Here is a 13,573-nt window from a genome sequence, read left to right on the forward strand (position 1 = left end):
GACATTCAACTGATAGTAACATCTCTACTTGCATGTATCTCCGGAATCTCAAATTCAACAGGTTCTAAAAGAAACAGGGATTCCCCTTTCTCTTCACTCAGTCTTCCCTGACTTAAAAATGTCACTATCCTATTCAGAGCTAATCGGGTTAGAAACCAGGGTCATTCCTGGTTGCTTTCCCCTTCCCCACTGGGCCTTAACTTCCCGTTTGTAAGCAAGTTCTATTGTTTCTCTTTCCAAAATAAATCTTAACCCTTCTCCTCCTCTCCCTCCTCCTTAAACCTCAGTCCCAGTCAAAGTCACCTAGCTTTGCCTCGACTACTACCATAACTTCTCATCTTGTCACCTTGTTTGTTCTCTTGCATCCCTCCAACCTGTTGTCCATAAAGCACACATGTTTTTTAAGTGGAAATTTTGATCGTGTTATTCCTGCTTAAAGCCCTTCATTGGATTCCCATAACTTTTCAAATAAACTCCAAACTCGTTACCACAATCGAGAAGGCTCTGCATGACTTGCTGCTTGTCTCCCTCTTCCATTTCATTCCTGACCACTCTCCCTGTCCTCTCCCTCACCACATTGGCCTCCTTTCCATTCCTGCAGGGCCTTTGCACGTGCTGTCCCAGCCTACTGGAATGCTCTTTCCACTTCCTCTCCTCTTCACTTCGAAGTCTCCTTCTCATCCTAAAGATCTTGGTTTGTATGCAGCTCCTCAGAGAGGCCTCTCCTGGGCCGATATCACAGTACTTCTACTCCATATTCCCTGTTCTTTTCATAGCACAGAATAGGCTCTCAAGAAATACTTCTTGAACAATGGATGGGTACTTTGCCCAGTTTAATTTTTATTAGTGTTTTAATATTTTCTTATTGATTTTCAAGAACTTCAAACATTTTTTGTATATTAAGTATAGTAATGCTTTCTCTTTTATCTTTTGCTCTTTCCTATTTGTGGTGTTTTAGGTCAACAGATGTTTTTCACTTTTATGTACTCAATTCTATCATTTCTGTCCTCTAAGATTCTATCTCAGGTATCAAGCTCAGGCTGGACTTGCCCATTCTATTCACTCTCATTTGTTTTATCTGGTACTTTACTATGTTGACTTATTTACATTTTAATTTTATATCCATGTGGAATTTGTTTTGCTGTATGATATGATGTAAGATTTAACTTACACCAATAATGTTTATTTGGTATTCCTTTTATTTTTGGATGATTTGAAATGCCACATGGAATATATATTACATGCTAATAAATATTTGAGTGTGTTCCTGCATTCTTCAGAATATTCCTTTTGTTTGTCTGTCTATCCCTACACCAGGACCATTCTTTTATTATCTGGTAAGGCCAATATGCTCTCGTTATTTAAAGGATTTTCAAGGGTAGTATTGACTCCGTGAAAGTTTTCAAACATTTTAAACTATTCTTACTCATTTTTTTCCTACCAGATAAACTTAAAAAAAAAAAAGACCCAGCAGAATTTTAGTTGGAATTGTATTTGATTTATAGTTTAATTTGGAGAAAACTAAAATCTTAACATTATTAAGTCTTTCCTCCCAGGAACATGGTCCATCTCTCCATTTAAGCTTGTAAATTTGTGAGTCTCAGTAAAAATGTGTGGTTTTATATATAGGTCCCCCTCCTTTTTCGGTTAACATATGGTAAGCACTGCCAGTGCCCTGCCTACCAAATGACTTCGGCATTCCTGTCTATGTGCCAAGCGAGGGCTGCTTACTAGGCCTCCCTATACAAGTGGGTCTTTTCTGCCCATAAGAGCACACGAGGCCTGCTGGCAGGGCCAGCTGGAAATCTGGAGTTCAAGTCCCTAGACATAGGCTCATGCCGTCTCCCAGACGGACCCAGTGGGGTGAGGCTCTGTCCTCCCCCGGAAAACACTAACTGGATGACGCACCTCTACTTTCTTCCCCTCTCCTCTCTTCCTCATTCCCAAACTGGGTTCCCGGGATCACTTCAGTAAACAACTCTAACACTCATCTTTGTCTCAGGGTCAGCTTTTAGGGAAACCCCAACCAAGGCATAACCCCTAATTATTTTTAGTTGCTATTGTAAATGGAACTTTTAAAAGTGATAATTCCTAACTAGCAATATAAGAAAGTTATTGATTTTTTTGTCTATGGTAGAAATATATGTGCATATAATAATATACTCAAACACTAGTTTTGTCATGAAAAAATGAGGACTGTTAAATTGCTTTACATACGTACTCTGCAAATACTGTATGTATTGTGCATTTACACAGATGTAGTGCATAGAGTTGCATATACAACCTCAATGTATGCAGTATCTCCGGGGAAATTTGGAGAATTTTGTGATTTTGCCTACGCACAACTTTTACCTTGCTCACTGTTTTTAGAACCTCATGATCTTTGGCAACTGGCTTCCTTACTGAATTCATTTATTAGTTTTAATAGCATTTCAATTGATTCTCTTAGTCTTTCCAGGTAGACAATCACATCAATAGGAAATAATAAGAATTTTGTCTCTTTTTCATTATTTATACATGTGGTTTCTTCATCTTGTTTTATTGCATTTGCCAGACTTTTCAGAACAATGTTAAGTATTAGTGGTGAAAGGAATATCCTTGTCTAATTTCAGATTTGAATAGAAATTGAATGTTTCTCTTCCTATTGAGATAATGTGTTTGGGGAATGTGTACAGTTTATCCAAAGGCAATTAAATAAAATAAATGACAAATTAAACTGAATTAAAATAAATGATACATTGAATGCAGGATGGACTTTCAGTTTTACACTGGCATGAGATATTTTCTGATTTTTCAATAGATCATTTCTAATAAACTTGATTCTCTTAATTTAAAATGAGTCTAATTTTTATAAGCTCATCTGTAATTTAAGTCTATTTGAGATCTTCTCTAGTGACTCTATCTTCATTGGACTTTTGATTCCATGGATCATATGAAGAAGTTGCTTCTTCAGATTGGTCTGGGACTTCCAAAGTTCAGGACAGTTGACGTTGATTTATAAGCTAGAAAAATAAAGCCTCTAAAATGTAACAAGGATTTGGGATTTCATATGCACATTTGCCAAATACACACCCCACATAACTGTTTCTGTTCTTATTATTGGTTCCGATAGACCCAAGTGTTTTCACATAAACACAAACTACAAACATGTAATATGATTTTAAAATTTGGAAGTAATATCAGCTATCACCCTCTAAATTTCATCTTGAGGGTTGCTTTACGAACTTGGTCCGCATTTTGCTTTGTTTGTTTTAAACTTAGCACTCTTCATCAAGCCGAACAGCAGGAGGCAAGACATGGTTTGGCCGGGCATATGTGAGATGGCACCAATTTCCAGTTAGCGTCCGTATCTGTTCTTAGCGTGGGCAGGGCAAAAGTTCTTCCTTGAGGAATCCTAGATGTGATTTTGTATTCCTCAAAACTTTTCAAGTTTTATTTCTCATGGATATATTTTTAAAATTCCACAGCTTACCTTATTCTTTTCCCAACCTCTGTTTGCCCCCAGATTAGTGAAGGCAGGTTCTGGGTCAGCCATGCTAAAGTGGAAGGCGAAGGGGAAATAAACACTTTCGACCACATCTAAAAAAAAATAATTTAGTCTGTTTTAAGGCACAAAGAATTGCAAGTACCTTAATTTATTCGAGTAGTCACCTATTGACATTTAAGATCTCCAATCTTTTGTGATTCAAAAATGCTGAACCTATTGTCCTTATGCACACACCATCTTGTACACACATAAACATATCTGGCTACTTTGAACATAGGAAGATATGTATCGGGCAGATACCGAGATATTTTAGTGGACCTAAGAAGGAGTTGACTAATCACGTTAGAGGAAGAGAAGCCAAACTGCTGAAGAAACCTCAGCAGCAGGACTTGGTAGATCAGCTCCCCAGAGCATGGCTCAGTTTTACCATCTCCCAGTGTGGCACACTGGCTAGATACTCACCAAAGCCATTTCCTCTTTTTCCTTCTAACACCAGCTAGACTACACTTCCCAGCTCCTTTGCCTATGGGGGTAGCCTTGTGACTCTTTCTAGCCAATCAAATGTGAGCAGAAATGCTATATGTCACTTTTATGTTGACTCCTAAAACCTGCCACGCCGTTCTCTCTTTTCCCTTGTTTCTCAGTGGTAGGAAAAGAATCCAGTGAAATCCTGGTTGAAGGGTGCCTGGATCCCTGAATCACTTTGTGAAAAGTTGTTCAACAAAAGCCCAAGCAAATCTTTGCCATGTAAAGCCACAGAGATTTGGGGATGATTTGTTACGGCAGTTGGCTTTTCCTGCTAATACACTCAAGTCTGTATATCTCTGATCCAATTTTCAAATTCTTGGTAAATAATACTTGGCTCTCTATGGGATGAGTGCCTACCCCTGATGGCAATGGTTAGGCTGAGGTGTTGTACAGTCACTTCACAAAGACATGGTCTCTTGAAGCCCACCTCTGGGTATTGTGAGCTATTCCCCGAAAGTGGGAATCATTCCCAGTGCCCTGGGAAGCCACTACAAGAATGTCTCTTAGATGAAGGATGATAATAAACAGGAAGAGGCTAGAGCTGACAGAACCTCTTCTGAGCCTCTCATGCTGCATCTCAGGGTAGGAGCCAGGGTAAAAATTCTACCCATACTCCCATTCCTCAGAAGCTTCACGTCCCTATAAGACCTGTCATAAATCCTTCACTCTCAGAGACAGTTAACTCTCCCACGTGAATGTAGAATAGATGAAATGATCTTTAGATCATTCATGTGAGACATTATGTTCTAGGAGATACCGTGTACCTTGCTGGAGAAATGTAAGTGTGGGACCCAGCCTGTCACCCTCTTGCCAGAAAATAGAATCATAACTGGAAAGGAAGAAATTTTTGTTAAATGAGCAGTGGCACTCAAACATGGAAATTTGAGCTTCATAGAGATATGGGTGAACAATTACAGGGGGTGGGGGGCATTGTCATTTTTAAAATTCTGGTCCAATATCCCACTTCCCCTCCTATTTTGGGAAGAGTCCTGTCATCTGAGTTGGCTGGGGGCAAGTTCTTACCATTTTCCACAGAAAGCTGAATAAAGCCAGATACCCCTTCTCCTCCTCTGCCTCCTGCTCTACAACCCCCCTGACGCCTACAGTACGACCAGCATGCAGGATGCTATCACCCAAGAATGGGAGTCTTCGGCGAGTTGGACGAGAATGAAGAGACCGTGTAGAATCACCTCCAGGAGTGGCAGAAGTCCTTGGCAGTGGGAGGGCCCCAACAGAGAATCCTAACCAGCCCTCAGATGTGCCCCTGGGTGGTGATTCCTGATTCCTGCTTATTTGCTGAGCTTACTTTTCAAGTCCTCTCACTGATTCTAGGAGATACCCAATATCCTTCTAATAAACTCCTTTTGGGCTTAACCTAGACATAGTTTCTAATGCTTGCAACCAAGAACCTTGACTGAGAAAATAATTTACTTCTTTCTGTTCATTTTTTCCCTTTGACAACCTGACACATAGAATATTTGAACTCTTGAAAGTGGCAAGATAAACGTTATAAAATCCACATTTCATAAAGATGTAGATCACTAAAGTAATTAGAAAGCTGAGACATAATCTTCTTTTCTTTAGGACTACATCAGGCTATGACCAGAAAAATATCTGAATCATCAAGGGCACACTCTAGGAGCTCTACCCAATCAAACACACACACACACACACACACACACACAGAGCTCCTGTGGGGCCTCACTGTGTAGGTCTTGAATGGCTCCCCAGGGATGGTAAATCAAGTTCAGCTCACCCAGCAATCAGGCCTAACCAACCTATGCCTGCAAACAGGGAAGTCTGAAGGCTTCGGCTGCAGTTATCTGCACCAGTGGCCACACAGGAGGAGCTTCGAGCACCGTCACTGCATAGAGTGCCGCCAGGAAATAGATAAGAGTGAGTAATTAAGCCTAGTCAGAATGGGAGGGACAGCTAATTAGGATGTAAAAGAAGGGGACAGGCCATCTTATGACAAGAGAGTCTCTCTTGTCAAACTCCTACAAGGGCTCCTGTGGGAGATCTGTTGGAAAACAGATATGTGAAATTAAAAGTGTTCCCATTGGGACTTTCAAGGTTGACTTAGTCCTATCCCCAGACGATAATCCAGGCCTCCCTTGGGGAGTTAGGCAAAGAATCAAAGAAGACGATCTTCAGTCCATCTTCAATCATCACCACCTTTCCCACCCTCCCTGTGGTTTGGATGGGATATGGCCTCCCTTCCTCTTTAAGCCAAATCCTTTCTTCCTAACAGGCCCAGCTTGCCCGGTACTAACCCTGACACCTTAAGAGCATGCAGCAGAGGTCAGTGGACATGGGCACTAGAACCTCATTCATAATAACGCCTGTTTATTTAGCCCAGTTTCCACCTTTTTAAGAGGGAAGGGAGCTAAGGAGCCACACACCAAGAAGGCTCTGCTGTGACCTGTTAAGTGGAGCAACTATCTAGTTTGGATGAAACTGAACATGAGAAAGCTGGAATAAAGTACCACCAGAATCCCAGCATCAGCAGCTTGGCTGGGCCTCTTCCAAAGGCCTGTCTGACACCACCTACTCCTACCCCTTCCTGAGCTCAGAAAGGACAGAGTATGGGATGGTCCTTCCCATTCCACATGAGATTTTCCCAGGATCATCTCCTACTATTGGCTATATTCTGAACATCATTGATTTAAAAATATGTAGCTCTTTCTATAAGAACTTGATGATATGAAATGTCAGAAGCAAGAATTTCACGGTAAACCAGGTGTACCAGGTACAGAGAGGTTAGCCCTGGAACTAGTTTCCCGGCATCCTCCTGCTCTCAGAGTAAGTAAAGTTTTTTGAGAATCATTCTTACAGGTGCCAAAGAGGTCCACCAGAAGCTAGAAGGATGGGTGTGGGCAGATGGGAGTAGAAGGCCCCCAACCCTCTCAGCCCTGGCAGGGAGCCTCTCCTCGATACCACTCTTGTGGCAAGGCTCCTTCAAAAGGGAAGAAAATCAGCAGGAAAAATAAAAGGGAAAATTAAAGTAGCAAAGACAGGAAATAATAGGCATCCAATACAAAAAGTTCAGAAAATTAAGAAAAAGATAAAAAATAATGATGGCCAATAATTTGATAACTTGGAGAAAATCACTGTTAAAATTTCCGTGTATGTACTTGCATGCTTTTCTATGAAAATCTACATATATAGATAAATTTTAGAACAATGGAATATGTATGCATAAAAATACATATATAGAGACACATATATACACATATTAATTTTTTCTGAAAATCCTTCCACATAAAAAAATAAATGGCATCGTCATCATTTTTATGACTATGCAGTGTTCTATTATAGCACAGTTCACACACCCAATCTCTTACCAATGGACTTTTCTCAATTGTTCACTATTATAAACAATGTTCCAATTACTTACATCATAGGTATATTTTTGCAAACTTGTTGCATTCTTTCCCAGTAGCAGACTTGCTAGGTCAAAGGCATATACTTTTCAAAATACTTTACAGAAATGTTAGTAAACTGTCTTCTAGAAGTGCCATGCCAATTAACATTAGGGTGTGCATGTCCATTTCCCTATATCCTTTTATGTCTTTGGCCAACTGTGTAGTAGAAAAAACTATCTTTGCATTGCTTTGGTTACAAGTGAAGTTGAATATCTTTTCATGTTTACCAGCCATTTTGAGATGTATTTCTTCCTTTTCAGAGTGTTCATCTTTATTTTCTTGTTGATTTGTAAGAACTCTATATTCTGGATTCCTACCCTTGCCATATGTGTTGCTACTGAGGTAACATTTAAGAGAAGATTGGGGCGCCTGGGTGGCTCAGTCGTTAAGTGTCTGCCTTCGGCTCAGGTCAGGATCCCAGGGTCCTGGGATCGAGCCCCGCATCGGGCTCCCTGCTCAGCGGGAAGCCTGCTTCTCCCTCTCTCACTCCCCCTGCTTGTGTTCCCTCTCTCGCTGTGTCTCTCTGTGTCACATAAATAAATAAAATCTTTTTTTTTAAAAAAAAAGAAGATTAAAACTAAATGTAACGATAAGGCAAGAAAATATTTTAACTAGTAAAATAAAAAAATAAGGAAAATGTTACTTTTAAAAGCGAGAGGATAAGAAATTCAGGTGAGACAAAATAAAGCCCAGATAGAAATAGGAAACTTTAAGGTAAAGAAATAGAAAAATAAAAATAACTAGTACCAGTCAAATCAAAGCAAAATTCTAGAACAATGCCTACATTCTAATTTGTATAATATAAACTGCCCATAAAATTTTTTTAAAAAATTCAGGGGTGCAGAGGACAATATGACTTATCACAGGTAAGCCAGGGACAGTGCCAGGGACCTTTAATCACAGTGTCTGCAGAGACCTACACAGTAGATCAAAATGGGGAATAGTATCCAAATCCTTCACAGTACTCTATATGCATGTTCAGGCCATTAGCAAATCCTCCTGAGGAGGCCAAATCCATTTAAAGTGACTTTTAAGAAGGGCAACAGATAAAAAGGTAGGCAAGGAAAGAATTACAAAAACAGGATGAAGTCGTGATGAAAGCAGGTTAATCTGTCATTTTAATTGCATTGTCTCTTCTTTTTGTTCACTAATTAGATCAAGAAGCTATTAGAGTTACAGATGCTAAAAAGTGACTCTTCTGGAAGAAACTTTAACAAGGGGACGTCTTACCCCACCTACTCCAGGTTTCACATAATCAGAGGGGGAGACGAACCATGAGAGGCTATGGACTCTGAGAAACAAACAGGGTTCTAGAGGGGAGGGGGTGGGGGGATGGGTTAGCCTGGTGATGGGTATTAAAGAGGGCACGGTCTGCATGGAGCACTGGGTGTTATATGCAAACAATGAATCATGGAACACTACATCAAAAACTAAAGATGTGGGCGCCTGGGTGGCTCAGTTGGTTAAGCGACTGCCTTCGGCTCAGGTCGTGATCCTGGAGTCCCTGGATCCAGTCCCGCATCGGGCTCCCTGCTCAGCAGGGAGCCTGCTTCTCCCTCTGACCCTCCCCCCTCTCATGTGCTCTCTGTCTCTCTCATTCTCTCTGTCTCAAATAAATAAATCTTTAAAAAAAAACAAAAAACTAAAGATGTAATGTATGGTGATTAACATAAAAAAAAGATAAATTGAGTCTAATGTGGGATACCAAGGAGGTCCATATCTTAAGAGTAGTTTTTCTGAGATTACATGACAGTTCATCTTTAAAAAGGAAGAAAGTATGCATAAACCGCTTCCATGCCCATTTAGTCTTCACAAAGTAGTATGAGATCAGTTTTACTATTTCCCTGTTTTATGTATGAGAACACAAAGGTCCACAAAGACTAAGTGATTTGAGTCATCAAGGTGCTCCCAGTGTGTGCTAAGGAGCTGGACTCAGAAACACTGCTATCCAATAGAAATGTAATGTGAGCCACATATGCTATTTAAGATTCTCTAGTAGTGGGGTTCCTGGGTGGCTCAGTCAGCTAAATGTCTGACTCTTGGTTTTGGCTCAGGTCATGAGCTCAGAGTTCTGGGATCCAGCCCCACCTTGGGCCCCCACACCTTGGGCCTCTGGCCTCAGGCCTCTGCCCAGCCCCATACCCTGCACTCTGCAGGGAGTCTGCTTGTGACTTTCTCTCCTTCTCCCTCTGCCCTTCCCTCTGCACGTACTCTCTCTCAAATAAATACATAAATCTTTTTTTTTAAGGGCAGATGTAATTTTTTTTTTAATGTTTTATTTATTTATTCATGAGAGTCAGAGAGAGAGAGAGGCAGAGGCAGAGGCAGAGGGAGAAGCAGGCTCCCCGCCTAGCAGGGAGCCCGATGCGGGACTCGATCCCAGGACCCTGGGATCATGACCTGAGCCGAAGGCAGATGCTTAACCATCTGAGCCACCCAGGCGCCCCGAAATAAATACATAAATCTTTAAGAAAATTCTCTAGTAGCTCATTTAAAAATAAAAATAAATATGTGAAGTAAAATTTAATAATATATTTTATGGAGCACAATACATTCAGACTTATCATCTTAACATGTAATCAATATAAAAATTAATTACATGCTTTACATTTCTTTTTTTATGCTAAATATTTGAAATCCAATGTGTTTTTTACATTTACAGCATAACTTAATTTGCACCAGCCCCATTTCAAATACACAAGTACATTTCAAGTACTTAACAGCCACCTGTGGCAAGTCGTTGCCACATTAGCCTAGTTCTAGAACAGTGGTTCTCAAGAAGTGGTACTCAGACCAGCAGCAGCAGAATCACCAGGGAACTCTTAGAAAAACAGATTCTTGGGCCCCATTCCAAACCTACTGAATCAGACCCTGTGGGATTGGGGAACACCAATCTGTATTTTAACAAGTCCCTTCTGGTAATTCTGAAAGATGCTAAGGTTTGAGAACCATTACTCTAGACAGTTGCCTCTCCATCCCAATTCAAATCTAGGACAGCCATGTCAGGCTACTACTAAGGAAGAGGAGCCCCTTCTCTTGAGATCAACAATTCTTGGCTAGATGAAGTTGGTATTCTCTTGTACGGAAATCCTCTAGTGCTTGTTGTGGTTCCATTTCTTGGGACTGTGGAATGAATTACCAGACACATAATTTTAACATGGTTTCATTTATCACTTTGTTTAAGGAGGAAACAACACCCCACAGTAACTACCCTATGCTATCACCTTGAATTTAGTTACTAAGTTCTCTTGTCCTCACTTTCCTCATCCATAAAATGGGGATCCTTTAATAAATGTTGGCAATTTTTAAAACAATTTTTATTTATTTTTTTAGTAATCTCTACACCCAGTGTTGGGCTCGAACTCACGACCGCCAATCAAGAGTAACGAGTTCTTCTGACCAAGCCAGCCATGCACCCGGGCAACATTTTTCAAAGTACTGTGTACAAAAAGAAGTCAGCAAAAACAACTGATATTTTTAAACAACATTTAAAAAAAAAACTAGTGGGCAGGAAAGGTAATATAGATTTTGAGCATAGAAGCAGAAGCTAATTCACTTCTATTTCTCAGATCATTAGATTTGCTGAGGGGGGAGGGTAAGGTTCTTGCCAAAATCACTAAGGGGAATGAATCTGAGCATGCCTTAAAGGAGAATTTTCAGTAAACAGGAATTAACTATAAAGAAAATCAGGAAGCCAAAGTGTTTCTTTTTTGAAGTTACATCCTGCCATAGAAAAGCTGGATAGGAAATAAAGACTGATGCACTCCCAACTATATACGAAACTGGCTATAATTTCATCAAGGAAAATCTGAGCAAAAGCTCAGATTCGATGAAGGAAAAAAAACATGAGGAGGCTAAATGTCACGAGAAACCAAAGACAACCAATAGCTACAATTAAACATGATTTGGGGGAAATCTATACAAACAAATCTCTACTCTGTGATTTCAGATTCCTAAGTTGCCACCTGCCCTCTCCACCCCTCCCCCTATTTCAGTAATACTTCCTCCAGACTTCTGCTTGAAAATAAATATGTGTGTGTCCACGAAAATAGGATACTAATAGATTAATCTTAATTTCCTCCTTCTCCCCCTTCCTCCTTCTCTTTATTAATATTAATATTAATATTAATTGTGAGTTTCCAGGGTTCTCCTGGTTTTTCCAAGTTTCGGTGATGGAATTCTACCTTGCTCCGCACTCTTCGGTTTGATCAGCGAAAACGTTTTCGTTGGCCAATTTATCCTCCCACCTTCAAATGAAAAGACGCCAGAAAGGCAAGATAGCCCTTTCTCCAGGCAGGTTCCCATGGTTTTGGGGGAATGGCAGATGCCTTTCTGCAGTGGCAGCTGCAACCTCCCGCAAAGCCGAAACTGCAGCTCACACTCTCCCCTTCTTCCCCCGCCCAAACCCACTACCTCGCAAGTCCACACAATCCTTAAAAGCACACACACAACTCCTCCAACCTCGCATCCCCTCTCACAACCCACACGGCACGCACGCCAGGATGCCTGCTGCCACAGTAACGCTCAACCCACTCGGTGGCCCCACCCCTTTCAGCCCCGCCCCCGCCCCAGACACCAATGGTCGCCGCCCGCAACTCCCGACGGATGCGTTGATAGGTCAGCGGGGCCTGCCACTCTCAGCGTGCGTCCCGCCCCGTCCTCACTCGGGGCTGGGGCTGGAGGGGCCGGAGCATCAGCGTGAGTAGCTGGGAGCAGCCGCGGCGGCGGCGGCGCGTTGTTGCAGTTGCGCCATCTGTCAGGAGCGGAGCCGGCGGGGAGGGGGCTGCCGCGGGAGAGGAGGAGGGGTCGTCGTGACCAAAGGCCGCCGAGACCCGCCCGCCGGCCGGCCGCAAAAGCAGAGGCAGAGTACCCTCCGAGCCGCGCGATCTCTCCCGTCCGGGCGCGCGGCGCTTCAGCCAGCGCACCGAGAGCTCTCCGGGCGCACACAAAGCCGCCGCCCGCGCCGCACCGCCCGGCGGCCGCCGTCCGCGCCTGGGAAGGATCCGGCCGCCGGGCCGGGGACAGCCGGCGCCGCCCCCTCGGCGCTCTCCGAAGGCCCACCGGCTCCCGGGCCCGGCGAGGAGCCACCGGAGCCGCCTCGGCCGCGCTGGAGGAGGGCGGGGAGAAGACCATGTGAATGGGCTCCGGAGCCTGAGCGCCGCGCAGGTAAGCGGCTGAGGATGCGCCGCGGGAGGGCCGTGGGGATGCTGCGGAGACGCCGGCCACCGGCGCCCCCGCGCTGCGCCGCCCTCGCCGCGGGGCCCCGCGCTGCAGTCTCCCGGCCGCCGCCGCCTCCGGGGCGCCCCGCGGGGCTGCCGAGGAGTTGGCCCCGCTCGGAGTCTTCCCGCGGCCGCGCCGGAGGACACCTCTGCGGGGTGCGGCCCTGAGGTGGCGCAGGGATGGGGGCCCATTTCCTCGCCTGCGAGCGGGCGCGGGGTGAGAATAGGAATTGGCTGGGGGGGCGAGGCTGGCCCAGACTCCACCCTCGCCCTCCTTTCGGGGGCCCCCCACGGGGACTCGGTCTGTGTGTGTTGTTTTAATGTCAGGGATGATGTAATCACTTAATAATTGATGCCCCGTGCTGCTTCCCTCCCCACCCCATCCCATCCCATCCCACCCCACCCCACCCCTGCCCCACTCCTCCACCTCTCGGCCTCCTCCTGCGGTCGTCGCTTTCCTCAGCGCATCCTCCTGCCTATTTCTGGCACCTCCCTAGCACTTCCCCCATCCTCCCCTTCACTCTTCCTGTGCCGCCACCCACCCAACCTTCCCCTGTCCCCCGTGCTAGAGCCTTCGCTCTTCTTCCTCTGCCTCCCCACCCCTTCTGCTCCCTCAAGCTCCTTTCTCCTCCCTTCCCTGCTCGCTGGATTTCCTCTCTACTTCCCCAGATCGATGACTGGTTTTTTTTTGTTTTTTTTTTTTGGTCGCCTCCCCTCTCTTTGCGGCCACAGGCAGAGGGGACTGGGCCAGAAAGAGGCCACCGAGGTTGGGCCCAGGCAGAGATTTGCTGGGACTCATGAGAAGAGGGATAATAAAATCACCCTTCTTTCCCCTCCTCCCCTTAATAAATCACACAGACTTGCCGGGTGTGTGTGTGTGTGTGTGTGTGTGTGTGTGTGTGTGTGTGTGTGTG

General features: G+C 44.0%; 1 protein-coding gene across 4 annotated transcripts in view; it reads left to right on the forward strand.

The window, feature by feature from the left end:
• Window positions 1–12,125: 12,125 nt before the first annotated feature.
• The window catches only part of FYN (FYN proto-oncogene, Src family tyrosine kinase), a 212,332-nt gene continuing 210,884 nt past the window's right edge, over window positions 12,126–13,573 (forward strand). For all 4 annotated transcript variants that reach the window (XM_044917677.1, XM_021693674.2, XM_021693675.2 and 1 more), the window contains exon 1: window positions 12,126–12,606. The gene's annotated coding sequence lies outside the window, so the exon portion shown is untranslated. The remainder of the gene's footprint in view (window positions 12,607–13,573) is intronic.

The sequence above is a fragment of the Neomonachus schauinslandi genome, chromosome 8 (genome assembly GCF_002201575.2).
Source record: "Neomonachus schauinslandi chromosome 8, ASM220157v2, whole genome shotgun sequence".
Taxonomy (NCBI): Eukaryota; Metazoa; Chordata; class Mammalia; order Carnivora; family Phocidae; genus Neomonachus; species Neomonachus schauinslandi.